This window comes from Hyperolius riggenbachi, chromosome 5 (genome assembly GCF_040937935.1).
Source record: "Hyperolius riggenbachi isolate aHypRig1 chromosome 5, aHypRig1.pri, whole genome shotgun sequence".
Lineage (NCBI taxonomy): Eukaryota > Metazoa > Chordata > Amphibia > Anura > Hyperoliidae > Hyperolius > Hyperolius riggenbachi.
In genome coordinates, this window is record NC_090650.1 from 218,008,794 (window position 1) to 218,034,120 (window position 25,327).

The 25,327-nt window shown below is 43.4% G+C and overlaps 1 long non-coding RNA gene across 1 annotated transcript in view; it reads right to left on the minus strand.

Annotated features, from left to right (window-relative positions):
- Positions 1-298: 298 nt before the first annotated feature.
- LOC137517576 (uncharacterized) overlaps positions 299-25,327 on the minus strand; it is a 30,756-nt gene continuing 5,727 nt past the window's right edge. Inside the window, exon 3 of the long non-coding RNA XR_011020576.1 lies at positions 299-525. This is a non-coding gene — a long non-coding RNA (uncharacterized lncRNA). The remainder of the gene's footprint in view (positions 526-25,327) is intronic.

The window sequence follows — 25,327 nt, forward strand, 5'->3', positions numbered from 1 at the left end:
CATGCATATAGATCTTATGGGAGGGTGTAAACTTGTAGTTATAGCTGCATTTGTCATGTGTTGAATAGCACGGTGTCTTTGTTCATAGTCATTCACTTTTCAACTGCTTTATTACTGTAAACAGATCATAAAAGCAATATTTTTTTTCTTAAATTTCATGTTTTCCTGGCTGCATTTATTTATCTGGATTCTAAGTTCGAGGCCTGCGTAATGTATTTATGCATTCAGCTTTATACCTGGGATGACACTGTCAATAAATTTCTATTGTTTTGAGACCAGGTCTTTTTGAGGCAATATTTCCGAAGGTAAAAGACTGAAAAGGTGAATGTGCAGTGTCTGCTGCCAGTGAAAGCAATCTAGCAGCATTCCAGAGGCAGATGTCTGTAACCGCCGTGCCACAGTGAATGTACGCCCTCCTCTGCTGATTACAATCATCCACTCCAAAGGGCACACATTTGGCCTGGACTGCTTCTGTGGCATCTATCTATCTGATGCCAATTCTAATCCAATTTCTCTTCTCCACTCCTGCTGAACAGAAAACAGAACTGAGAAGCAGAATAGAAGTCGATTATGAACAATATGATTGTAGAGATTTGCTTTTCACTATTGTATTAATACATTTACAAAGTATGCATTACTACTATTTGTTTGTGATGTTGACGCACTGGATCAACCAGTGTTATTTACAGCAGTGTCATTGGGAAACAGTAAATTCGGGCGCCTGAGGCTAGTGGACAAATCGGGCGCCGCCATTCACTTCTATAATAAATATCGTTTAATGGGCGCCCGGTAGGAAAAAAGGGCGCCGGAGAAAACTAACGTTTTAAAAGCGGCGCCCGGAGACTTAATGTTTTATTACTGTTTCTCATGATTACACATTATTTAATGATTTATACATGTTTAAATATTATTTTTAAACGAAAACCAGTACAATATTTTTCCCAAAAATTTTTTTTAAACGGAAAACATTACTTTTTTTTTTTTTTTTTTTACATTATTTTTAAACGAAAAAAATTACAGGGGGGTCTTAGGTTTAGGCACCAACAGGGGGGTCTTAGGTTTAGGCACCAACAGGGGGGTCTTAGGTTTAGGCACCAACAGGGGGGTCTTAGGTTTAGGCACCAACAGGGGGGTCTTAGGTTTAGGCACTAACAGGGGGGTCTTAGGTTTAGGCACCAACAGGGGGTCTTAGGTTTAGGCACCAACAGGGGGGTCTTAGGTTTAGGCACCAACAGGGGGGTCTTAGGTTTAGGCACTAACAGGGGGGTCTTAGGTTTAGGCACCAACAGGGGGGTCTTAGGTTTAGGCACTAACAGGGGGGTCTAGGGGTTAGGGGTAGGTACAGGGAGGGTTACTTAGGCACCAACAGGGGGGGTCTTAGGTTTAGGCATCAACAGGGGGGTCTAGGGGTTAGGGGTAGGTACAGGGAGGGTTACTTAGTAAAAAAAATTTTAAACGTTATTATGCGTTTCATTATTTAAACGAAAGATTAACGTTTTTACAATTTCCGATTTAATACACATTATTTAATGATTTATAACGTTTAAAAACATTACTTTTAAACGAAATACATTTTTAAACGTAATCCATGTTTATCGTTAAAAACCCAGCGCCCTTTTTTCCCATCGCCCCTTTTTAACGTACGCGTGTCATTGTGCTGTTTAACAAAGTAAGACAAGCCCCAGAACATTTATATTGCGCTTTTCTCCTGGCAGACTCAAAGCGGTATCGCTGCAGCCATTAGGGCGTGCTTTATAGGCAGTAGCAGTGTTACGGAGTCTTGCCCAAGGTCTCCTCACTGAATAGGTGCAGACTTACTGAACACGAAGAGCTGAGATCTGAGCCGATCTCCTGTGTAAGAGGCAGAGGGAAAATTGGTCCTGACTGAGGAAAATTGGTCCTGACAAAATAATGTCCAAATGTAGATTGATTACCACGCGATCACCAAGTGCCTGAGGGAATGGCAACAGCAATGGTTGGATAAACAGGAAGAAGGCTACACCTTAATATGATCATTACAATCTTTGTGATATTATTCCTGTCAAAAGTATTCTGAGTATTTTCTTGTTTGCTGGTGGCTTAAAAGGCATTTTATTTCTAATATGAAAATATCACCTAAGAAAAAACATGAATTGGATCGGGTCCATTGTCTGTCAAAAGGGGCGTAAGATACTTGATGCGGAGGTGGGGAAGGAGTTATTTTGGGATGAAGTTATCCTTTTATATATAGGGTAGTAGTAGTAATAACAAAAACCCAGGTTTGATTTTACTCAATATTGGAATCCCAGAAATGTTCCCCCAAGAGAAACGGTTGATCTACTTGTATCGGCAGCATGGTGGTGTAGTGGTTAGCGCTCTCGCCTTGCAACACTGAGTTTGGATCCCTGCAAGGAGTTTGTATGTTCTCCCCGTGTCTGCGCGGGTTTATTATTTATTATTTATTTATTTATTTATTGTATTTATAAAGCGCCAACATATTGCGCAGCTCTGCAACATATTAAGCAGAAAGCAATATGGGGAGCACCATCCCCTGCAATCAATACGCCACCCTATATGTATAAACGCGGGGTGGGTCTGTAATGTGCAGAACGGTCAAAAATACAGTAATTATACCAAAAGCGAAAAGCAATGACCTCAAAGAAACCGCACCAAAACAGCTATAACAGTAAGCAATATATCATTCTTTATTGAAAATACAAACATTAAAAACCATTAAAATATGGTGGGGGACAATGTATAAGCCCACAATGTCGGAGAACTGGAGGAATTACAAAGTGCTAGTGTTAATATTGAAGAGCCTCAAAATAGCATAAACGTGGCACTGACCGTGTATCAATATTGTGACACATACAAAACCAAACATGAATAACATACATGTGCAAATAGCATGAATAAATATAACAATTACATAATATGAAATAGGGGAGAAGAGTGTGATAACACCAGGAAGGGGGGACCCCCTGAAATAGTAGTGTAGAACCTGACAGAAACAGAAATCAATCACATAGTGATCACAGATTGTGAACAAGTAGTAAAGTCAGTAGAGTGAGATGCAGGCAGTATGGAATTAGTATAGGGATTAAGAGTGAGGTCAACAACAAGTGAATAGGATCCTACCAGTACAGTGTCTCCACGGGTACCCACCGCCGCTATCGCGATTCGCCACGTATAGCGTGGCTTTTTCAAAGCTAAACAAAGCTTTAGCTTTGAAAAAGCCACGGTATACGTGGCGAATCGCGATAGCGGCGGTGGGTACCCGTGGAGACACTGTACTGGTAGGATCCTATTCACTTGTTGTTGACCTCACTCTTAATCACTATACTAATTCCATACTGCCTGCATCTCACTCTACTGACTTTACTACTTGTTCACAATCTGTGATCACTATGTGATTGATTTCTGTTTCTGTCAGGTTCTACACTACTATTTCAGGGGGTCCCCCCTTCCTGGTGTTATCACACTCTTCTCCCCTATTTCATATTATGTAATTGTTATATTTATTCATGCTATTTGCACATGTATGTTATTCATGTTTGGTTTTGTATGTGTCACAATATTGATACACGATCAGTGCCACGTTTATGCTATTTTGAGGCTCTTCAATATTAACACTAGCACTTTGTAATTCCTCCAGTTCTCCGACATTGTGGGCTTATACATTGTCCCCCACCATATTTTAATGGTTTTTAATGTTTGTATTTTCAATAAAGGATGATATATTGCTTACTGTTATAGCTGTTTTGGTGCGGTTTCTTTGAGGTCATTGCTTTTCGCTTTTGGTATAGCTCTGCAACATATTACGGGTTTCCTCCAGACACTTGGGGTTCATCCCACATCCCAAAAACATACAGATAAATTTATTGGCTTCCCCCTAAATTGGCACTAGACTACGATACATACACTACACGATACATACATAAACATATGACTATGGTAGGGATTAGATTGCGAGCCCCTCTGAGGGACATTTATGTGACAAGACAATATACTCTGTACAGTGCTGTAAAGATGTCGGGGTTATTTTATTAATACTACTACTGGCTAGCAAAACAGCAATTGCTCGAATCTGCAAATCAGCTAGTATACCCACTTAAAGGGAACGTTTCACACAAAATAAACATATCAGTTGATAGCTTGTAAAGAATAAATGCTCTACCTGATAATTTCGCCACTCTGGTGGGCCTTTTTTAGTGTTTTTTATCCATTATTGCTCCAGGAAAAATCAAATATGGCCGCCGGCTCATATCCCTTCTCCTTCCGGGTTATAAGTTGTTCTGGATGTGCTGTCTAGGCTATATGAGACTATGCTGCTATCTAGGCTAAATGCAGCCTTTCGTCTATGTGCTTTCATTTTGGTATGATCTGCCTGTAGGAAGTGTCACTGATAATAACTGCAGTTTCATTCCTATGAGAATCTAGTGCACACAGAGCACACAGGGATCATATTACAGCCACAGAGCTTCTCTCTCAGGAGCAGCCCCTCCCATATCATCACAGCTCTCAGTATGCAAAGCAGAAGATCTAAGCCAGGAGGGGGAAGGCTTGGGCTTGAAAGGACTCCACAGAAGAGTGACTCAGCTATAATGATTCCAGGTCAAACCTCGACTGAATAGTCGGTGGATTCTTATCACAGTTGCTAATAGACTAATTAAGCAGATAACAATGAAACTAAAAGCAGGGTAGGTGTTTACTGTCATGTTCCCACTGATAAATGTAATAAAATACATGAGGGTGCTTCATCTCTGGTTCTCTTTAAGAACTAGTCATACAGAATGTCCAGACAAATTATATCTTTGAGAATATGTAAACCAACTCTCAAGGAACCAATCAGAAAACTAAAAATAAATGAAAACATGGTTTGGTGCATCAACTGGGGTTGTGCTGTGGTGCCTGTATGTGGGCATACTGAGTGCTGTGGTGCCATGCTGTGGTACCATGCTGGGCGCTGTGATGCTTTTATTTGAGCATGCAGGGAGCTGTGGTTCTGCTATGGGGGCATGCTGGGAGTTGTGGTGCCTCAATGGGAAGCCCATGAGAGAGGGTCAAGTTGAAGGTCAGGGAATGCTATGGGAGGACTGGCCTAGTTATGTTTAAGTTAAAGCGGACCCAAACCAAACATTTTTTTAATTCAAAATATGTAGTTGCACTATTCTGACACATACAACGATAAATAAACACTCATTCAAGCCTATGAGCATTTCAGTGCATGCTTTTCACCCTTCTCTTTTCATAACTAGAGTTATACAGGTGGCAGCCATTAGCAATTCCTCCTTTGCTGGACACCACCTACTCCAACAGTTTGCCGGATTCTGTCCCGGCAATATGAAAGGAAGGTAGGGGTTCTCCACTAAATGTAAAATATTTTATATTTGTCATCATGCAACAGAAAAAAGGCTGCTATTTATTATTATAAGTTAGAAAGCAGATTTTATTTCTGAAATCTTGTATTTTTAATGTGGGTTCACTTTAAGTGTTTTTTTTGTATTAATGGAGAGGGGGCTTTATTCAACATTTTGCTGGGTAGGCCTACTTAGACTGCTGTTAAGTTCATGTAAATTTGGCTCTACCCATGGTTACACCCACATCCTGGTATGTGGCCACACCCTTTTTTGGCTGCAGTGCCCAAAAGTGCCCTGGATCTCTTAGGATCCTAGCAACGCCCCTGTCTCTTGGCATGCATTGCAGCGGCCAGGGACCCATACTACCAACGAGTAGAAAGGGTTAAACTACTGCACTGGATCAAGAATATGGCGGAGCACCTACACATGGGGCTCAGGGGAGCAGTCGCCCATAGGTAAGTAATGCTTGCCACCCCGCCAGTGGTCCACACTATTTACGAACCCCTCTCAGGGAGAGGTTTGTTTTATATAGTTTATTGAAACAGTGCTCAGATCCTTTTAAGGAGGAATTCAGTTTAAAATACTAATTGTACTAATTGCTACAAATAACTCAGGAGGTGGAAAAAGGCCGATAAAGTTCAGCTATATTAATTTTTCTATCCACCCTGTTAAATAAATCATACAAGTATAACAAATGGACAGAGAGACAAAACATACATTTATATATGCAAAATGTACTATCTGCACGGAGCTTGTACAGTATATCCTTTCTGTGTCTGCGTGGGTTTCTTATCACATCCCAAACACATACAAATACGTTAATTGAGCTGCCACACAAAAAATGGCCCTAGACTATGATGGACATATTAGATTGTGAGCCCCTCTGAGGGACAGTATGTGACAAGACTATATATACATTCTGTAAAAGCACTGTTGAATGTTTCAGCACTATATGAATACTAAAAATAATAACAAAAATATAATTTTCTATAGCTCCAAGCTTAGTAAGTCAGACAGTATTAAAGATAACTTGTAACATAAAAAATTGCCCCTGGGGGTACTTACCTCAGGAAGGGGAAGCCTCTGGATCCTATTGAGGATTCCCCATCCTTCTCCGTCCCACCATGGTCTCGCTAGATGTCCCCGAATGGCGGGCATGTAAATATTTACCTTCCCGTCTCCACTGCAGGCGCAGTAGTGGCTCTCGGCTAGGCCTAAGGCCAATCCTAATTGGGTCCATTCTACTGCGCTGGCACAAGTCGCCTGTGCAGTAGAGCATACTCGATTGGGATTGGCTATTTCCACCTTAGCCCATCGGGGAACCGCTACTGCACCTGCGATGGAGCCAGGAAAGGTAAATACTGCAGGCGCGCTAGCGCCACAGCATGTGGTTTTTGAGGGGCCGAGCAAGACCACCGTGGGACAGAGGAGGATGAGGGAAGCCTCAATAGGATCCAGAAGCTTTCCCCTCCCAAGGTAAGTAACCCCCAGGGGCACTTTTTTTTATTACAGAGTCTCTTTAAATTTTCTGTATCCACACAGGGTTCTTGAAGAGGTCCTTACTGATTATATTCATGAGTCAGAATAATTTGCCAGACAATCCATCTTTCCATGATAATGAACATTCTTGTGCCTTCCCCCACATTAAGCACTATTTTACAGAGGCCAGGCAATAGCAACGCTGCTACTAGATGGCGTCGATGGCTATGCCAGCTAATGGTTAATTCCCTTTAAAGAAAATAATAATTTAAAAAAATTCTGAAAAGTAAAATCTAATCAGACCATTCAGTTGATTGTATTCATTGAGGCTAAATCCCATCTTGACTGAATTATGAGTATTCTCTTTATCTGAAGTGAAACAGAGAGGCTTTAAAATATTCTTTACTTTAAGAGCACTCAATTCATATTGTAATTAGTATAACATTTCTAGTCCATTGAATTTTCATAACGCACAAAAGCATAGCTTCACAAAGAACTCGGAGGTGCTTGAAGGTTAATAAATTGCCAAAACTGGCCCGTAATAATATTACTGTAGCAATTCATGAGCTGTATTTGCATATGGTCTTTGTGGAGTGGAAAACAATCACCTGAAAAAACAGATGAAAAGATTTAAATATGTAAAGCCTTCTTTATTTATATTTTAATTTGGATTCTTCCAGGTATTGTGTAAAATTACAAAATTATAGCTGCAAAGCACACCCAGTAATGATTCAGTTTAAAGAAGCAAAAAGGTAAAGCTTGCTTATAATCTTATAATGGGCATTAACATGACAGATATGACATTGACACACTCTCTCTCTCTTTCTCTCTCTCTATCTATCTATCTATCTATCTATCTATCTATCTATCTATCTATCTATCTATCTATCTATCTATCTATCTATCTATCTATCTATCTATCTATATATATATATATATACATACTGTGTATATATATATATATATATATATATATATATATATATATTTAAAAAATATATATATTTATAATAACTCGACAGAGCTTGAACAAATTAGGATCAGAAACATATTCAGCCAGTTGTGTGACCTGACATTTAGCTTAGGCTATGATGTTATGCAACCTTCTCCCTTAGAGCACTGCAGGGGTTCATGTGGTGTTCCTACTCACATGGGTAAACACATCCCACAGTGAATCACCTTGCCAGTAGTATATCAGTATCTCTGATAAATGCAAGGATGTAAATCAGTAAATTAGAGTGAGGTTGGAATTTACAATGGGAAAACAACGTATATACTCGTTTATAAGCTGAGGTCCCCACTTTTCCCTCAGAAACTAGGAAAATTGATTGACTTGTGTATAAGCCCCTTCCCCAGTATAGCCCCCTCCGCAGTAGCTATATGTGCCCCAAGTACAAGTCAGCCCCCATAGCCATATGTGCCCCAGGATCATACAGCAGTGTCTCAAGAAGCCACTAGATGGCATCATAGATATGAGACACAGCGATTGCCACACAGGAAGAATCCCCGATCATTGCACCGTTCACAAGTTGCTTGCACACTCCGCTCCACAATACAATACAATAATACAATACAATAACATTTGTAAAGCACTTTTCTCCCATAGGACTCAAAGCGCATAAGTGATCCATAATTTCTGATGAGCTGTAGTTGTTGCCAGAGAGGTGATGAATAGGATTCCTCTGTATTTTGGGTCCTGTCCATGCCCAAATGTATTTAAATAATCAAATTTCTGAGACAAGATGTGGAGCAGCTTGAGAGAGCTGCAGCCCAGCTTGGGCGCGCTCAGGATGCCACAAGCCAGGGGACAAAGGTAATCTAGAGCAGAACACTCTGCACACCATGTTGCAGGGAATGGAGGGCACAGACAAAGCAGGGCGCAGGCTGGTAAGAGCACGATCACTAGTGCACAATCCTTACTCTCCTCTGCTATTAACAAAACCTACTCCACCATCTGTTTTGCTCCACTGACTCGCATATAAGCCGAGGGGGTAACTTTTTAGCACATTTTTTAATGCTGAAAAATTAGGCTTGTATGGGAATATATACCGTAATTTATCATTAAATAATATAAAAATAATCAATTTTAGTTATTAAGCTATGTACAGTAAAGTTCCTCTTTTACTACTAAATTTTAGGTTTTGACCCAATTTTCTATATCTCTCTCTACGCTCTCTTCGTTGCTTTTTTTTTATCTTCCTTTTTTTCTTATTCATAGCTTCTTAATTTTACATGTTGACAGATCCACACTTTTTACCACCTCATGGATAGTTATATATGAAAATAACAGTAGTTCACAGAATAAAGTGCCAAACGCAGGGTCAGAGACACAATTCAGAGAAAACTAATCTCAAAAGAAGATATAAATACAAACATAAATAGTTCACAAGATCAAGATCCAAAAGCATACAATAATTATTGTCTAATTTGTTCTGGCTACAAATTACCCAGCAAGCTTTTGGTGAACCAGAACTCCTAGGCGTGTGTAAGGGGCAGAAAAGTACCAAAAAGACCTCTTACTAAAATACTAAGTAAAGCAGAAGGTATTTGTGATTATTCAGGTTGGAGTGAGCATATAGTGTCCCACAGTGCATCACTGCTGAATATGCAAATCATCCCTTTGCTGTCCCTGATACCTGAACACCTACAAACCTGCTGGAATGGAATGATGTGTCTGCTTGTTAATATTACAGAGCCAAACTAATCCAACGTACATATAGACTCTTTCCAACTGGTTAATCCTCATCAGTACATGGTACTGATTAATATGGCTCTATGGGGTAGGACTAGAAACACCCACAGTTATAGATTGCTCAGCAAGCATGAACCAGAAATCCTATGAATGTGTAAGGAGCTGAAAAGGACCAAAAAGCCTTCTTACTAAAATACTATGCAAAACTGAATTTTGCCTTCTTAAAACAGAAGCTATATGTGATTATTCAGGTTGGAGTGAGCCTATGGTGTCCAACAATGCATCACTGCTAAGTATGCAAATCATCCCTTTGTTGTTCGTGTAAGCCAAACACACCTCCATAACTGCTGGAATGCAATGATGTGTCAGCTTGTTAAATTTGAAGAGCCACACAAATTCAACATGCATACAGACCGTTTCAGACTGGTTGATCCTCATCAGTGCATGGCATGGATTAATGTGGCTCTATGGGGAAGAACTTGAAACACCCAGAGTTACAGATTACCCAGCAAGCTCATGGTAAACCAGAACTCCTAAGAGTGCATAAGGGGCTGAAAAGGAGGAAAACACAGTCTTACTAAAATGTTATGTAAAACTGAATTTTGCCTTCTGCTTACATCATTGTAGCCTCTGCAGGTGCTGTTTGGCTAATCCATCTTAAATAAAGAATCATTAAATGTAAATGAAAAGAGAATTAAAAATGTAATCCGTCAATATTCACATCAAAAGCATATATCTGTTAACAAAATGCATTGGGTGTGCAAAGCTCCACAGGGTTTGAATTAGATGAACGTGACCAAGCTCTCAAATCTGCCTGAAAATAGCATGTAATAAATCAACTATTATTTTCATTCAGTGCAAAATTATGGTTGTAAAGCTGAATGTTTATAAATTATGATTATGACTCTGTAGACTAAAGATAGCTCATCGATAAAGTTAATTTCAGTTGTTGATGGATTTACAGTGCAAGAGATCCCATGACATGTTAACAGCACACACATCAAAACACCTACATCTCCTGGGTATTGCACTGTAGAATTACTGTGAAACTTTGCTGTGTGCTTTTGATTAATGCAATACAATGAGCCCCTGCACATTGCAGGTCTGACACCTCTGTTACCATCTCATTGTTAAAAACAAAGATACTTCATGACCAGGGTAGGGCCCTATTTGAGCCGACCTTATTAAGTACCGTAACAGAAGCTATGACACCCAATTGGAGTTATAAGGCCACAGCTTTATTACAGTATTGACATTAAACATTAAATGAGCTGTGACAAGAAACACTGAAATAAAAAAGGGGGGGGGGGAACAAAAACATATTACAATCACAAACATATTTCTATTAACAGACGGCTTGAGCGCTCTGCAGGTCCCTTGACAATGCCCTCCCGTGCCGGCCACCAGCCTTCGGCTTACATTATCACATTATCCATTATTGCATTATCCATTATTGCCATTATCCATTATCATATATATTCCATTATGGGATCCTCATTCGGCGCATTAATTGGTTATGCCAGCTCGGTGGGAAATACTTTCTCGATGTCCAAAGATACGGCATTGTCAAGGACCCGCCACAGCATTCGTCCTTGCCCTCTCAAGGACGAATGCCCGCCCACACGCAGAGTGCTGCCTCGAGAGCCTCTCTCAGGCCACATAATAGGATGCTGTTGCCTAGGTCGTTTAAATGCACTCCACCACAAGCTGCCTTGAGACAGCGAGATATCCTCCCGCTGTACCCCCCCCCCCTCTCTACTTCTATTGGGGCCTACCAGCTCCCCCAACCTTAGAGCTCCATGGAAGGCTAATGCATAAGTCAGTTGAAACAGCCGAACTTCGTGCTCACTGCGGCAATATGCCTCCAGTGTGCCCCGTAGTTCACTCAGCAGTGCCAGCGTGATGCAGATTGGATATGGGTGGGTGCTGAAAGGGGGGGGGGCTTGCCATCCTTTCCATGGCTAGCTCCCACCCCTGGGAATTGGTGAGCGGATTTCAAATTCTTTGCATTTGCCATTTGAGTAGGCCGATTTGCATGGCATTATAAACCCCTCCCGAAAGCCATATGCTAGAAGGTCGGCCTGCTCCCTATTGGGGTACCTATCTAGCCATGAGGCCATCGCCCCGACGTTAACTGGCGTGACCCCCTTTCCCAGTTCCTTGCTCTGTCTTGGTATCCTGTGTGATTTTTTTTCTTTTGAAACAATTAGCCCCTGGATGTCCGCTGGCCCCGCAGCCCGCGCAATCGTGCTTATATCTGCATGTGGTTCCTCGCTTGCAGGTATCATTGTTGTAGTTCCAGCATAAACCTTTTATCTACTGGGCCAGCGAGGCATCCTCCCCGCCGTCCGCCGCTGGAAAGGGGGTGTTGTGGCCTCCCCTTGTACCCGCTACCGTACTCTGGCTTGGCTACTCAGCGACATCCATAGCATGATGTCCCTGTGTTCCCACGTCAAAGATGGCCTGACTGCCATTTTTTACCGGAACTGTTCATCATAGAGCAGCCAGGCCTTCCCTCCATATTTGTGATATGCTTCCCTAATGCCGTCTAAATATCAGAACATTGCTGCGCACTGTTCTGGGGTCTTCTCACCCACTATGCTGGCAAATATTTGAAAAGCTCTCGACCAATTGGGAAAGGTTCTAGGTATCAGTCTATACATCCGCCTTTGGTCATCCTCTTCTTTGCGGTGCTCCTTTTCCCACTTTTCAATGTTATAACTATCTAGCGGGAGCACTGTAAATATGTCGATGTACTGACCTTTCCAATTTTTTTTCTTTGTTTCCTCTGACACATGGAACCCCAATGGACCCGCGAAACAGACATAGGTGCTGCTCTTGGCCGAATCGGCCACTCGGGGGGTCTGTGCAGATTTCTCGGTCGTTCCCACCTCTGGGGTTGCTACGACTGGCGATTGACCATTCCCAACTTCTGGGACCAAGCAGCTCCCTTCCGTCTGTTTCGCGGGCCCCGCTTTCTCTCCCCCACCCCAGGCCCCCACCTGGTGCGTTGTCTTATTAGCCTTAATGGCATTTAAAATTTCCAGCAGCAAAGTCCGCTGGTCCACATCTTGGGAAACAATCTTAGCAGTTCTAGGCCCGGGCATTTCGTTAGCAATTAATCGATTAGTCTCACCTGTCCAGTTGTCCGTCTCTGGAGGCGCCGCTGGTCCTTCCTTTCCATGCGGCCCCTGAGCTATCTGCTCCCCGGAGCCGTGGTGGGTGACCTGTGGGGGTAATAACAAAGAAGAGACCCCCTCCGCCCAGTTATATTGTTGCCGGGCGACCTGTCGTTGCCATGCTGTCGCATCCCCTGTTGCCTCTTGGTGTCCCCAACCTTCATCCTGCTGGTCCCAGTATTGTTCCTGCTCTTCCTCTTGTTCTCCTTCCCCCTCACTCTCCCCCCCTTCCTCCGCCGGACTCACCTCCGTGGTACTCTCCGCCTGCTGCTGCCGCCTTCTCGCCCCTTCTGTCCCGCCGCGTCTCTTTTCTGTACCGTGGCCCCCACCCTGGCTTCTAGTGGCTCCCCTGCTTGCTGCTCCTGGCCCCTTCTGCTTCCCCCCGCCCCCGAGGCCCCTGCCCCGTGCTGTCCTGCATCTGTCTGCCCCCCTGTGCCCTCTGGTCAGTGGCCCATGTCTCCCCCTGGTGGCCCCCCATTCAGGGACCTGGCTGCGCAATGGCCCTTTTTCCTGGCCATCCTCTTGTGGACCCAGATACTCTGGGTCCTCCTCGGCAGCCCTGCTTGTGTGATCTGCGGGGGTGGGGGTTCGGGTTCCTGCTAGCTGGGGGTTGATTGGGCAAGAGGTGGACTGGGGGGGTTAAAGATGGGCCTTTCCTGGCCCCACCGCTGGCTGCATCTCCCTCCGGGCCGCACTGACCAGGGCTCAGTTGCTCCCTGACCTGGCGGCGGCCATTTTGTCGTGGGCTTGTGCAGCCTGGGCGGCGGCCATCTTGCCGGAGCTCCGTGCAGCGGCCATTTTGTTGGAGCTCCGGACAGCGGCCATCTTGGTGTGTACCAGGGAGAAGGAGGGGGCGTGGGCCTGCGGGCTGCTGCGAGCCAGACGCGCAGCTCTCCCCGGACGTGCTGGATGCTCCCCTTGGGCCGCTCCCCGCCTGCCTGCTGGAACCTCCCCGGTGACCAGATGCTGCTCTCCCCTGCCTGGCCGCCGTTTGGGACCCACCGCCAGCCGTGCCGATCACCGCCCCGATGGGACCCTCCTCCCCCCACCTCCTGCTCCTGGCTGGAGAGCCAGTGGGGCTGAAATGGACCGGTGGCCTCCTCCTCCTAGAGCTCTCCGGGAGCGGAGCCCCAGTCAGGTGAGTGAGCTGTGTCTGTAGCCACTGCATCCTCTCCTCACCTGGCATGGCCCGCACCCGGTCCCACAGCTGCTGCATGGAGGAATCCATGGCTGCCCTGTGCCCTATCTGCCCTGTCCACAGTGCCCTGTTCGGGATGGGGAGGGAGGTGGATTATGGTGGGATGCGGGGGAGATGGCTACTAATACTGCAGTGCAGGAGCCAAGGGGGGTGCTGTTCCCGGCCTGTGTGGGATGGGATGGACGGGATGGGAAGGATGGGATGGACGGGATGGGATGAATGGGGTGGGATGGATGGACGGGGCCCGAAAGATCTTTTTCTGGTACCTATCAGCGCAACCAGAAGCTTCACTGGGTGGGTGGGAGGCCTGGGAGCCCAGAAGCAGCTCTGGATGGGCCGGGTAATGAAAGGTAGGTCCGGGGCAAAAGGGGATGAGGGATCACCGGCTGTGTCCCTGCTGATAAAGCTGCTCGGGATGGATGGGCTGTTGGGAGAGGCGGAATCTGCAGCTTGGGGCAAATTAAAGGTAGCCCTGAGGGGAAGCTACAGTTTGTTCCTCCCGATGCTGGGTCAAGGGTGGGGAGGGATTCCTGGCTAAAGCCCAATAAAGAAAATGTTTGCACTTACCCCAGCCTTTGCTCCAGCGAGGAGAAGTTTGCTGTATCCACACGATCCCAAAAGAAAGGCTGCCTAGCCAGCCCCCTGGTCTTATAGTGTCCTGGCCCTGGCCAGGACACTCCACCTTTCCTTCACACCTGGCGACCCTATTGTTCTTGGACAGTCCAGCTCAGAGCCCACCCGGTCACGCCCCTTCTCACCCTAGCTTCGCCCAGCTCTCAGGTTACTTTACATGTGTTGAAACATATAAGTTGGTCAACTTCACTAGAGGGATCCCTTCCCATCTGCTGCCACTCCCTGTTGTAACATAAAACTATCATAAAAGGGTCATAGTGATGGCTATGGGAATCACAGTGTCAAAGGAGAGCACAAACTCAAGTCTGGTCTTGTAACATGTTAGCAATCAGTAGTGGTTTGCCAGATCTGACACTCACTCCAGACAAAGCAATACCTGGGCAGCTGGTGCACTTTCCTTCCCATGGCTCACCACTCTATCAAGCAGAACTCCAAGTAATTGTGAATAAAGGAGGCACTCCACTGGCTTATACGTTTGCGTTTATATAGACATTTAGCAAACACTCATGTCCCCCCCTCCTTAGGTGTACAACTATCAAAGGAACCACAGCACATATATGCAGTGTACCACACCCATCAGGCCAGCCCAGCAACTGGTAAATTGACTAATGACATCATAGTTCATCTTAACCCTTTAGGGTAAAAGTCCAATCTCCACTGGGCACTACACACTTCAGGTGTTTACCCACTAATCACCTGCAGTAACATAATGTACAGGCAAATGAACAAGGTATACTACCTATTAGTTATATCATTGCAACATTTACATATTTAATTATTTACATTGCATGTAAATTCCTGACATAATTCAAACCTTTATTTGATAGTGAAAATTAGCCTATAGCTAAACGTAACCTTTTTGGCTTCACTGTACGTAAGCTTCTCATCCTCTGGGCCTCCTTCTGAAACAGCATTCTATCTCTATCCCTGCCTCTCCTCATTGGTGGTATCATGTGGTGACACCCCATGTCCATACTTAAAGAAGTGCCTGATTATTGGTGTGTCAGTAGCAGGGACTGGTGGCTTGAACCCCTAATCAAGCCCTTATGCTTCGGGATCCTAGCCTTCACTTCCCTCGTGGTCTTACTCATGTAGAGAAGACCGCACATGCACTTTAATGAATATACCACATAGCAGCTGCTGCATACATAGTAATGCCTAAACTTGATCTTTTCTCTGGAACGTGGATGCAATATGCTCGCTTTTGATGATGGTGTTACAACAACCACATGACAAACATGAAAAAGTGCCCCGTCTCCTTATCCGCTCAATTGGTTCCACCAATTTCTTATCAGGCGCAAGAAGGGAATGTAATTTTTTCGCAACTGTAGCACAGTTGGCAGTTGTCGCAGTAACAACCTTCTTAATAGTGTGACAAAGGTTAAACTACTACAAAGGCCTAGAGTGGTGCAACCGTAGATGTAAAAAAATTAAGAATCCTCCAAATGGAATCTATAACTTTTTTTTCGGGAACATGAAAGTGTCTCTTCGGGAACATGAAAGTGATTCTGATACAAAGTCAACCATGTTCTCTTAGCGAGTACAAATGAAATTGCCGCCAGGAGACTTGGGTGCAGGATACAGCCGATATATGGCTTACCCTGCTGCTGCACAAATTCTGGCAGTGTTAATTACTATTCCCTCTTCAGGTCCACGTGGATGATGGGGAAAGATGTAATTCGGCTTCCAGCTATTTCTGACGGACAAATGACAGTGTTTTTAAAGTAACTTCAGCTCCGTCTTCTGACAGCGCTGAAGTTACTCACTGTGTTCCGCTATAGCCGTAATTCTTATTACGGTCTATGGTGGCACCAGCTGCGCCCAAATCTACTGCGCTTGATACAACGTGTTCACTCTTAGCTGCCTTAAAGAAGTGACATGAAATGTATTTGCATCATAGTCACTTCAAGCATATAAAAGACATTTACAGAGTTAGCAAGCAACTCACAAATCATTCTAAACGGTTCCCAAATAACACTGTTAGGACCTAGAAAGCAGGTAAATTGTAGCTAGATGATTAGTCTGGCATGCTAGACATACCATTAAAGATAGCCAATGATATGCTATTAATTTTAAGTTGATTTAAATGTTATGCTAATTTTATGCTTTATCTTCTCATCAAGCTATAACCATATTAGCACATAAGGCCTTGAATTCTCAATAGTCATATTAGGGACCCGGAGGTACCACAGATTAATAACAAGATGTCACAGATATCATAAACATAATTTTATGACTTTGTTTGCCACGCAAAATTGTAACTGCTTCCTTTCCCAAATACCATGAAATATGACTATGGAGAAAACCTGATCCTGCTCTGAATCCTCCTCAGCAGTTCCATCCGAATAGTCACCTTTTTTGCATCAGAAGGCCAGTTGGAGGGTCTATATGTGAACCACTATGGAGGACTCAGCACAGGTGGCATAAATAGCTCTGCACATACTGGTATATTTACAGGTACATAGTATAACAATAGTCACATTTTATTAATCATGTCACGTATACAAGACTTCTTTTGTGCCTCACCCCTCCTCTAAAATTCTCCTTCCAAAACACACCCGTCACTCTCCAACTATTGAAATCTTTAAGTGCTCCCTCAAACCTTACTTTTCCCAACAAGCATACACTCTAGCTTAGGCTGTTCCCCCTTCAACCTCTGGCCAAGCTGCACTCCTTACTAAATATAGCCAAAATCACACTGCCTCTAGCTATAAATATTGTATACTACCCCACCTCTTATTTCCTTCCTATTCCTTTAGATAGTAAGCTCACAAGGGCAGGGCTGTCTCATCCTTTTATGTCTTGGAATGCACTATATATTTAGTCCATCATGTTAGAATTGTAGTGTAACTATGTCTACCAATTTTTTTTATTATTTACCAATTTTGTGTATACCACTGTGTGTACTCCAGGTTCTGTTCTTACTCTGTACAGTGCCACATAATATGTTGGAACTTTATAAATCAGTAATAATAATAATTTAATAACTGCACAAGCAATGTGGGGCATGTATTATGGCTTGGTATGGTGTATTTCATGGGCATGTAAAGTTAGGGACCACATGATGGCTTTTTGTTATGCATACATTTGAAAAGGGCGACTGTAAAAAAGGACACCTGATATAGCCGACATTTCATCTATAAAAGGGCACTGGATATAGCCGAGATTTTTTTTCTGGCTATTAAAGGGTGTTGGATATAGCAGAGATTTTTTCCGGCTATAAAAGGGTGCCATAGATAGATGAGATTTTAATTGTTGGGTAATAAAGTGACGCCAGATACAGCCAAGAAAAGTGATACAGCCGAGAAAAGTGATATAGTCAAGAATAGTGATATAGCCAAAAAAAAGTTATATAGCCAAGAAAAGTGATTGCTATGACCTCACTTCTCCCTACTCTGACACAGAACCCTCCCCTGGTGGTGCCTACCCTAAGACCCCCCACGGTAGTGCCTAACCCTAAGACCCTCTAGTGGTGCCTAACCCTAAGATCCCCCAGATGGTGCCTAACCCTAAGACCCCACTGGTGGTGCCTAACCCTAAGACCCCGCTCCTTGTGATGCCTAATACAACCCCCTCATGGTGCCTAACCTTAATACACTATGGTGGCACCCAATCTTCGTCACATTTCATGTCAATTGTCAAACATAAATATTATTTTGAAATGATATAACCGCATTAACTGATATAACAAAATTAACTGTTATAACCAAATTTAGTCACCAGCTGATATAACCGATCTTGTAGCCACATTTATATAGCCGGAAAAAAACCTTGGCTATACCCAGCACTTTTTTATAGCCCAAAAAAATCTTGGCTATATACAGCACCCTTTTATAGCCTAAAAACAATCTTGGCTATATCCAGCACCCTTTTGTAGACCAAAAAAAAAATCTTGGCTATATCCAGCACCCTTTTATAGCAAAAAAAAATCTCAGCTATAAAAGCGTCAGTGGCGTACCTAGGGCATTTGGCACCCGGTGCTGGGTATTAAAAGACACCCCCCCCCCCCTGAAAAAAGTGGGCGTGGCCACAACCTGCGGCGTGGTTTGCGCGTCGCGGCAAAAATAGGCGTGGGCATGGCCAGATGAGGGTGGAGCTTACTGTAATTTAAAGTATTAGCTAGTAGAGTTGCCCCAGTATAGCTAGTATAGTTGCCCCAAGTATAGCTAGTACAGTTGCCCCCAGTATAGCTAGTACAGTTGCCCCCAGTGAAACTAGTTGCCCCAATGAAGTTAGTATAGTTGCCCCCAGTATAGCTAGCTAGTTTAGTTGCCCCCAGTATAGTTGCCCCCAGTATAGCTAGTATAGTTTCCCCCAGTATAGCTAGTATACTTGCCCCCAGTATAGCTAGTATAGTTGCCCCCAGTATAGCTAGTATAGTTGCCCCAGTAAAGCTAGTATAGTTGCCCCCAGTATAGCTAGTATAGTTGCCCCCACTCCCCAGGATAGTTGCCCCAGTAGTATAGTTACCCCCAGTATAGCTAGTATAGTTGCCCCCAGTATAGCTAGTATAGTTGACCCCAGTATAGCTAGTTTAGTTGTCCCCAGTATAGCTAGTATAGTTGCCCCAGTAAAGCTAGTATAGTTGCCTCTAGTATAGCTAGCATAGTTGCCCCCAGTATAGCTAGTATAGTTGCCCTCACTCCCCAGTATAGTTGCCCCAGTAGTATAGTTGCCCCCAGTATAGCTAGTTTAGTTGCCCCCAGTATAGCTAGTATAGTTGCCCAAGTATAGCTAGTATAGTTGCCCCCAGTATAGCTAGTCTAGTTGCCCCCAGTATAGCTAGTATAGTTGCCCCAGTAAAGCTAGTATAGTTGCCCCCAGTATAGCTAGTATAGTTGCCCCCAGAATAGCTAGTATAGTTGCCCCTATTAAAGCTAGTATAGTTGCCCCCAGTATAGCTAGTATAGTTGCCCCCAGAATAGCTAGTATAGTTGCCCCAGTATAGCTAGTATCGTTGCCCCCAGTATAGCTAGTATAGTTGCCCCCAGTATAGCTAGTATAGTTGCCCCCAGTATAGCTAGTATAATTGCCCCAGTAAAGCTAGTATAGTTGCCCCCAGTATAGCTAGTATAGTTGCCCCCACTCCCCAGTATAGTTGCCCCAGTAGTATAGGTGCCCCTGATATGGGGGAAGCTTGGAGGGAGGGGTGTCAGGGAGGGGGGCCAGACCCCCCACCTCCCTCACCTGGGTCCCCTCCTTCTGGCGCTTCCCCCCTCCTAATTAGCAGCAGCTTTAAATATGCGGGTGGAGAGGACTTACCTGTTTCCTGGCGATGGCGCACACATCATCCTCACGTGATGCTGGTCTCTGACTTCTCTGTCACTCACTGCGCTTCCGCTAATCAGGAAGCACAGTGGGCGGTGGAGAAGGCGGAAAGCAGCGTCACGCGACGATGACGCTGTGCACCATCGCCTGGAACGCAGGAAGCAGGTGAGTAAGTCCTCTCCGCCCGCTCCTGCCCGCATATCTAAAGCTGCTGCTAATTAGGAGGGGGGAAGCGCCAGAAGGAGGGGACCCAGGTGAGGGAGGTGGGGGTTCGACCCCCTCCCCACCGCTTTCCCCACCACCCCTCCATTCTGTGTTGCTTCCCCCTCTTGCACAGGCCTCTGTGGGAGGCCTTGATGACACCCCCTGGGGCACCCGACACCCGGAGCGGGGCGCCCCCTGCCGCCCATGGTAGGAACGCCACTGAAAAGCGTGCCCTTTTATAGCCAAAAAAATCTTGGATGTCCTTTTCACCACCTTATTGCCGAGATTTGCAGCGAATAACATTAAAGTTTATGGTGATGCTCTTTTTACACAGATGGCTCAGGTGCCCTTTTCAACTGATACCGTTTGTTATATGTGCATATGATTACTATTTTATTATTATTATTATTTAGTATTTATATAGCGCTGACATCTTACACAGCACTGTACAGAGTATATTGTCTTGTCACTTAACTGTCCCTCAGAGGGGCTCACAATTTAATCCCTACCATAGTCATAATTGGTCCAGGCCTTGTAAGGTTTTTCGCCTTCCCCTGGATCAACTGGGATATGTGCAGGTTCAGGATGGTGTTTTTAATTTTTTTTTTCTGGTTGGACTTGATGGACGAATGTCTTTTTTCAACCAAACTAACTATGTAACTATGTCTATGTATGTATTGTGTGTCGTGTGGTGTATGTATCATAGTTTAGGGCCAATTTAGGGGGAAGCCAATAACCTTATCTGTATGTTTTTGGGATGTTGAAGGAAACTGGAGTGTCTGGAGGAAACCTGCACAGATACAGGGAGAACAAACAAACTCTATGTAGATAGTGCCATGGCTGGGATTCAAACTGGGGACCCAGCACTGCACGGCGTGAGCACTGACCACTATGTCACTGTGCTGCCCATGACGACTTCACACGTATATAATAAACATGTAATCAGGGGCTCATGTAATGGCTGCACAAGTTGTATGAGGCACAAATAATATGGGTCACGTGAGTTATAGGGCATATCTTTTGGCTGCACATTAAGACTATGGCTGCACATACGATAGCAATTGTAGGGCAATGTTAACTTTGCTTCTGTACAGCCTATTTATTTCATAATAAGCTATTTTTTGTATTTGTCTGGATAAAAGGGCTGTGACTTCTGTGCCAATAGGCCCTGAGATACAAATCTCGCCCTGATGACTATTCATTTCAGATGAGAATAAGGGCATCAGGTTGCTGGACTGACAGTAAGTTAGTGCAAGGAAACTTAGCTCTGCTTCTTGAAGATAGTGTATACTCCACAGCATTATCCTTCATGCTAATACTCATCACTCATTTGCATTGCCATTTTGGCAGCATATTAGCTCCCTAGTTTACCAACATGTTTATTCTTTACACATTACTGAGATATACTGTAGCTTCCAAGTTCCATGAGCTCTATCGTCACTTTGTGCTTTGATCGAACTAAAAGAATAAATGTGCTTTTTATAGTGAGGACATCTGGGTGTGTTTTACACATATAAAATACAGAAATGATTAATATATATTGATTTCAAAGTTCTGAAGAAATGTCTAAAGAAATGCCTACTAGATACTGTATATGCAAGAAAAGAAAATGTTTCAACCTACTCAGGAAGGTTAATAATGGAAACTCTTCACTAATTAGATAATTAATTATTGAGAATGATTGAGAATAATATACTCTTTACAATCAAAGTCAGTGATCCAGAGCCAATTAATATGAATAATATCTTTGAGAAAAGAAATTCTACCGTCATCCAATCATTGCTACTTTCCTACTTTTCTAAATAGGAATGTTCATCTGAGAAGAATAGTTTTATTTTATTTTTATTATTAGTCTACGCTCTTCTTTTAATTTGATGAATAGCTATTATATATATATATTCAGGAAATAATTGTGTACAATAATTTGATTATGCTTTTCCTGTTTTTGAGAAGAAAATGGAAATGTATAATTATGTATTACTAATAACTTCAGAAAATCAAAGGGCAAGAGTTAAATGAATCATGTGAAGTGATTAGAGCACAGCTAAGCTACATGGTGTTAAGTTGTTAAAAGATTAGATGTCCAATTAACAAAAAGAGGAAAAAACATAAAAATGATTAAAAATCTACTACAATCTAGAACACTCATGATTAATTCTTGATCAATATATCACTGTAACTTTGGCAAAGCATTCAGAATGTCACCGATTGATACTGTTATTACAGGATCTTGGACTCCATGTGAGACAACAAGCTCTCAATGAGGCAGCAACAGTCAGACACCAATCTTTCCCATTCCACTGTGTCCAGTAATTAGACACCATAAGGTCAGGTCACTAGCCTGTGTGTGATAAGAATGTAGGAACCTCTTCTGAGGGAAGGTCTACAACTTTTTTTTCCCAACTGTGACTCCTTTGTTTGTAATGTTGTACATGAATTCTGTTTATTGATTGAACACAAACAGCAGTGGCAGAAGATGGTATCATTCAGTATACAGCTAGAGCTGATGCTACTTTAATTAGTTTTCAAACTGATTTCTTTTGAAATCTGTACAATTTCGAATGGAGCAGTAGGCATACAACCCTGTCTTCATAAGATGTGCTAAAAAAGGTTCCCCTGTTCTCCAGTAGGTTGCTATGTTGGATAAAATTCCAACATCTGCACTGCTGCAGTCCCCAATATATAATGTGGAAGTCTAAATGATTTGGAGGACTCAGGAGAGCCCCACTTGGAGGTGTGGCTTGTGCAAGCAATGTTTTAAGGTGGCTTAGAAATCGCCTGTTTCACTTGCTGCAGTCTAGTAGAGATATATTTTAAATAGAAACACCCACTTTGCTATCACATGCCCATCAGCTTACATCTCCCAAGAATTCCAGTGTTTTTTTGTCTGGATGAAGGCAACATAACAGCTTCCAAATGGCTATGAACAACTTTGGAAAAATATTCTTTCTTTTCCCACAGAGAAATGTCTTAAAATATTACTGTATTTTCCATTTTAATTATAAGTGCAGATATTAGTACTTGAAGTGTTATTTTAACTTCACTCATTGATTTTTGCTATTGCTTCATTCCATGAAAGATGCAGATTTGGTAAAAGCTAGAAAGTACTTGATATCATTGCATTTTTAAAAATCGTGACACACGCATTGAGGTTTAGCTACATAAGTGCTAGCCTTTTGAAATCAATGTATATTCTGTCATGGGTAGAGTGCTGGTAGAGTGCCAAGGGTGGAACAATTAACTATATACAAACATTCTACTGTTTTTTTTTAATGGTAGGACAAGAAATGCTCTTGGACACAACATGCAATGTTAAGCCCCTGAAAGCAGGAGATAGAACTTTCTTGGAACTAGTTGGTAGTTAGTGTAATGTACAGGACATCTAAGTCTTAATTACATCAGGAAGATAATCATCATGTTATGTACCAGTTGAAGCACCAGTGGTGGGATTGCACAAAACCTACTCTCAAAAGGGCACAATGTTAAGCCGGGAAGTGGTTTTGTAGACTCCTATGTGTTCACAATAAAGAGATGGAAGCATGATAAATATGAATTTTGAGACAGGAGGCAAAGTAATTATGGGAGTGAAGTAGATTGTGTGCTGTGGTGTGGAAGGAGAATACCAATTTTTGCTTAAGTAACACTGCATAACAATAGAATAAGCTACCAAAGCATGCAAAGAATCCTGTAACTACTTTACAAATTGTGAAATTCAATCTGCTGGTGAAGCGATCCCAATCAAAAAGTTCACTACATGTCCATCTCACTGAGTGAAAAGTCAGCATAATGAAAAGCATAGAATTCAATTCACTTTTTTTTCATGTTTACATTCTCAGAAGACCTTTGGGGATTTCATTTACTATGAACTAACTAACTTTGCAGACTTCCTTATAAATCAAGATTTTGAATGTTCTCATCATTCTTCAGAACTGTCTGTAGTTGTATACAGTACAGTATTTTTGTTAGAAGAATTCTAATTATATTCAGAAGCAGCTTCTGTGCTGTAGAGTAGACTGTACTATATAAAATTCCTTCCTCTATTAACCCTCCTGGCGGTCTAATTAATTTCACCAGGAGGGAGTGCAGCAGTTTTTTATTTTGTTTTTTTGTTTTTAAATCATGTAGCGAGCCCAGGGCTTGCTACATGATAGCCTTCGGCGATCTCCGATCAGGAAATCCCGTTCAAAGAACGGGATTTCCTGGAGGGTTTTCCCCGTCGCCATGGCGACGGGGCGGGATGACGTCACCGACGTCAGCGACGTCGTGACGTCATTGGGAGTCCCGATCCACCCCTCAGCGCTGCCTGGCACTGATTGGTCAGGCAGCGCATGGGGTCTGGGGATAGCGGCGATCGAGCGCGGGGTGGCGGCAATCGGTGTGCTGACGCAGCTAGCAAAGTGCTAGCTGCATGCAGCAAAAAAAAAAGTAAGCAAATCGGCCCAGCAGCGCCTGAGAAAACTTCCTGCGCGGCTTACCCCGAACTACGTTCGGGGTTACCGCCAGGGAGGTTAAAGTGAAACTCTACTCTTGATAACAAATTGCCATAAACATGTATGAGTGCTACACAATTTTTTTGCAAAATTATGTTAATAGTAATTATCTTTCCATTGTAAGATTCAGCCAGCTATCAATTCCCGAAACTGACTATAAGCGCAACCTGTATAACTTTTCTAGTTTAGTGTCTGTGCTGCACTACTTTTCAGTACACACAATCCACAATGATAAAAAGAGTGGCACTCGCTTCAAAGGGGTAGCGTGCCCAAGCCTCAATGGACCTCTGCACTGTTTGGTCCACGCAGTAGCTGCATACACGAAGGAGACTGGCACTGCAGTAATTATATGCTCTTTTATTGAGAAAAAGTTAAAAGCATAGGGCTATGCGGCGACAGCCCGCTGTTTCTGGTCTTCAGCCTTTTGTCAAGCCGAGATACCCATACAAATACATCACACAGCACATCCTTAAATAGTACCCATGTGACCAGTGCACCAATAAAATCAAATTTCCATCAGCCAATCAACTTACCAGGTTCACAGGCAGACTCAGAGGGAAACTGACAGCCGAACATGTAAATCACTAGACTAACGTTTGGGATTTGCAGCCAACAGAAGCATCCATCCCCGCATGGCTCTCCGCAAGGCTCACCCTTAACCTCATTCTCCATTGGCTAAGCCGCCGCTCATCCAATCTGAACCTCCAGCACAGCATCAAATGATGCTGGTGGGCGTGGCCAGCTGCAGTCACAATACCTACTACAATACCGCTGAGCCACACACAGGAGCTCAGTCATATAAGCGGCCAAAGAAACAACACCTCCGGCCCAACAGGAAGTGTAGC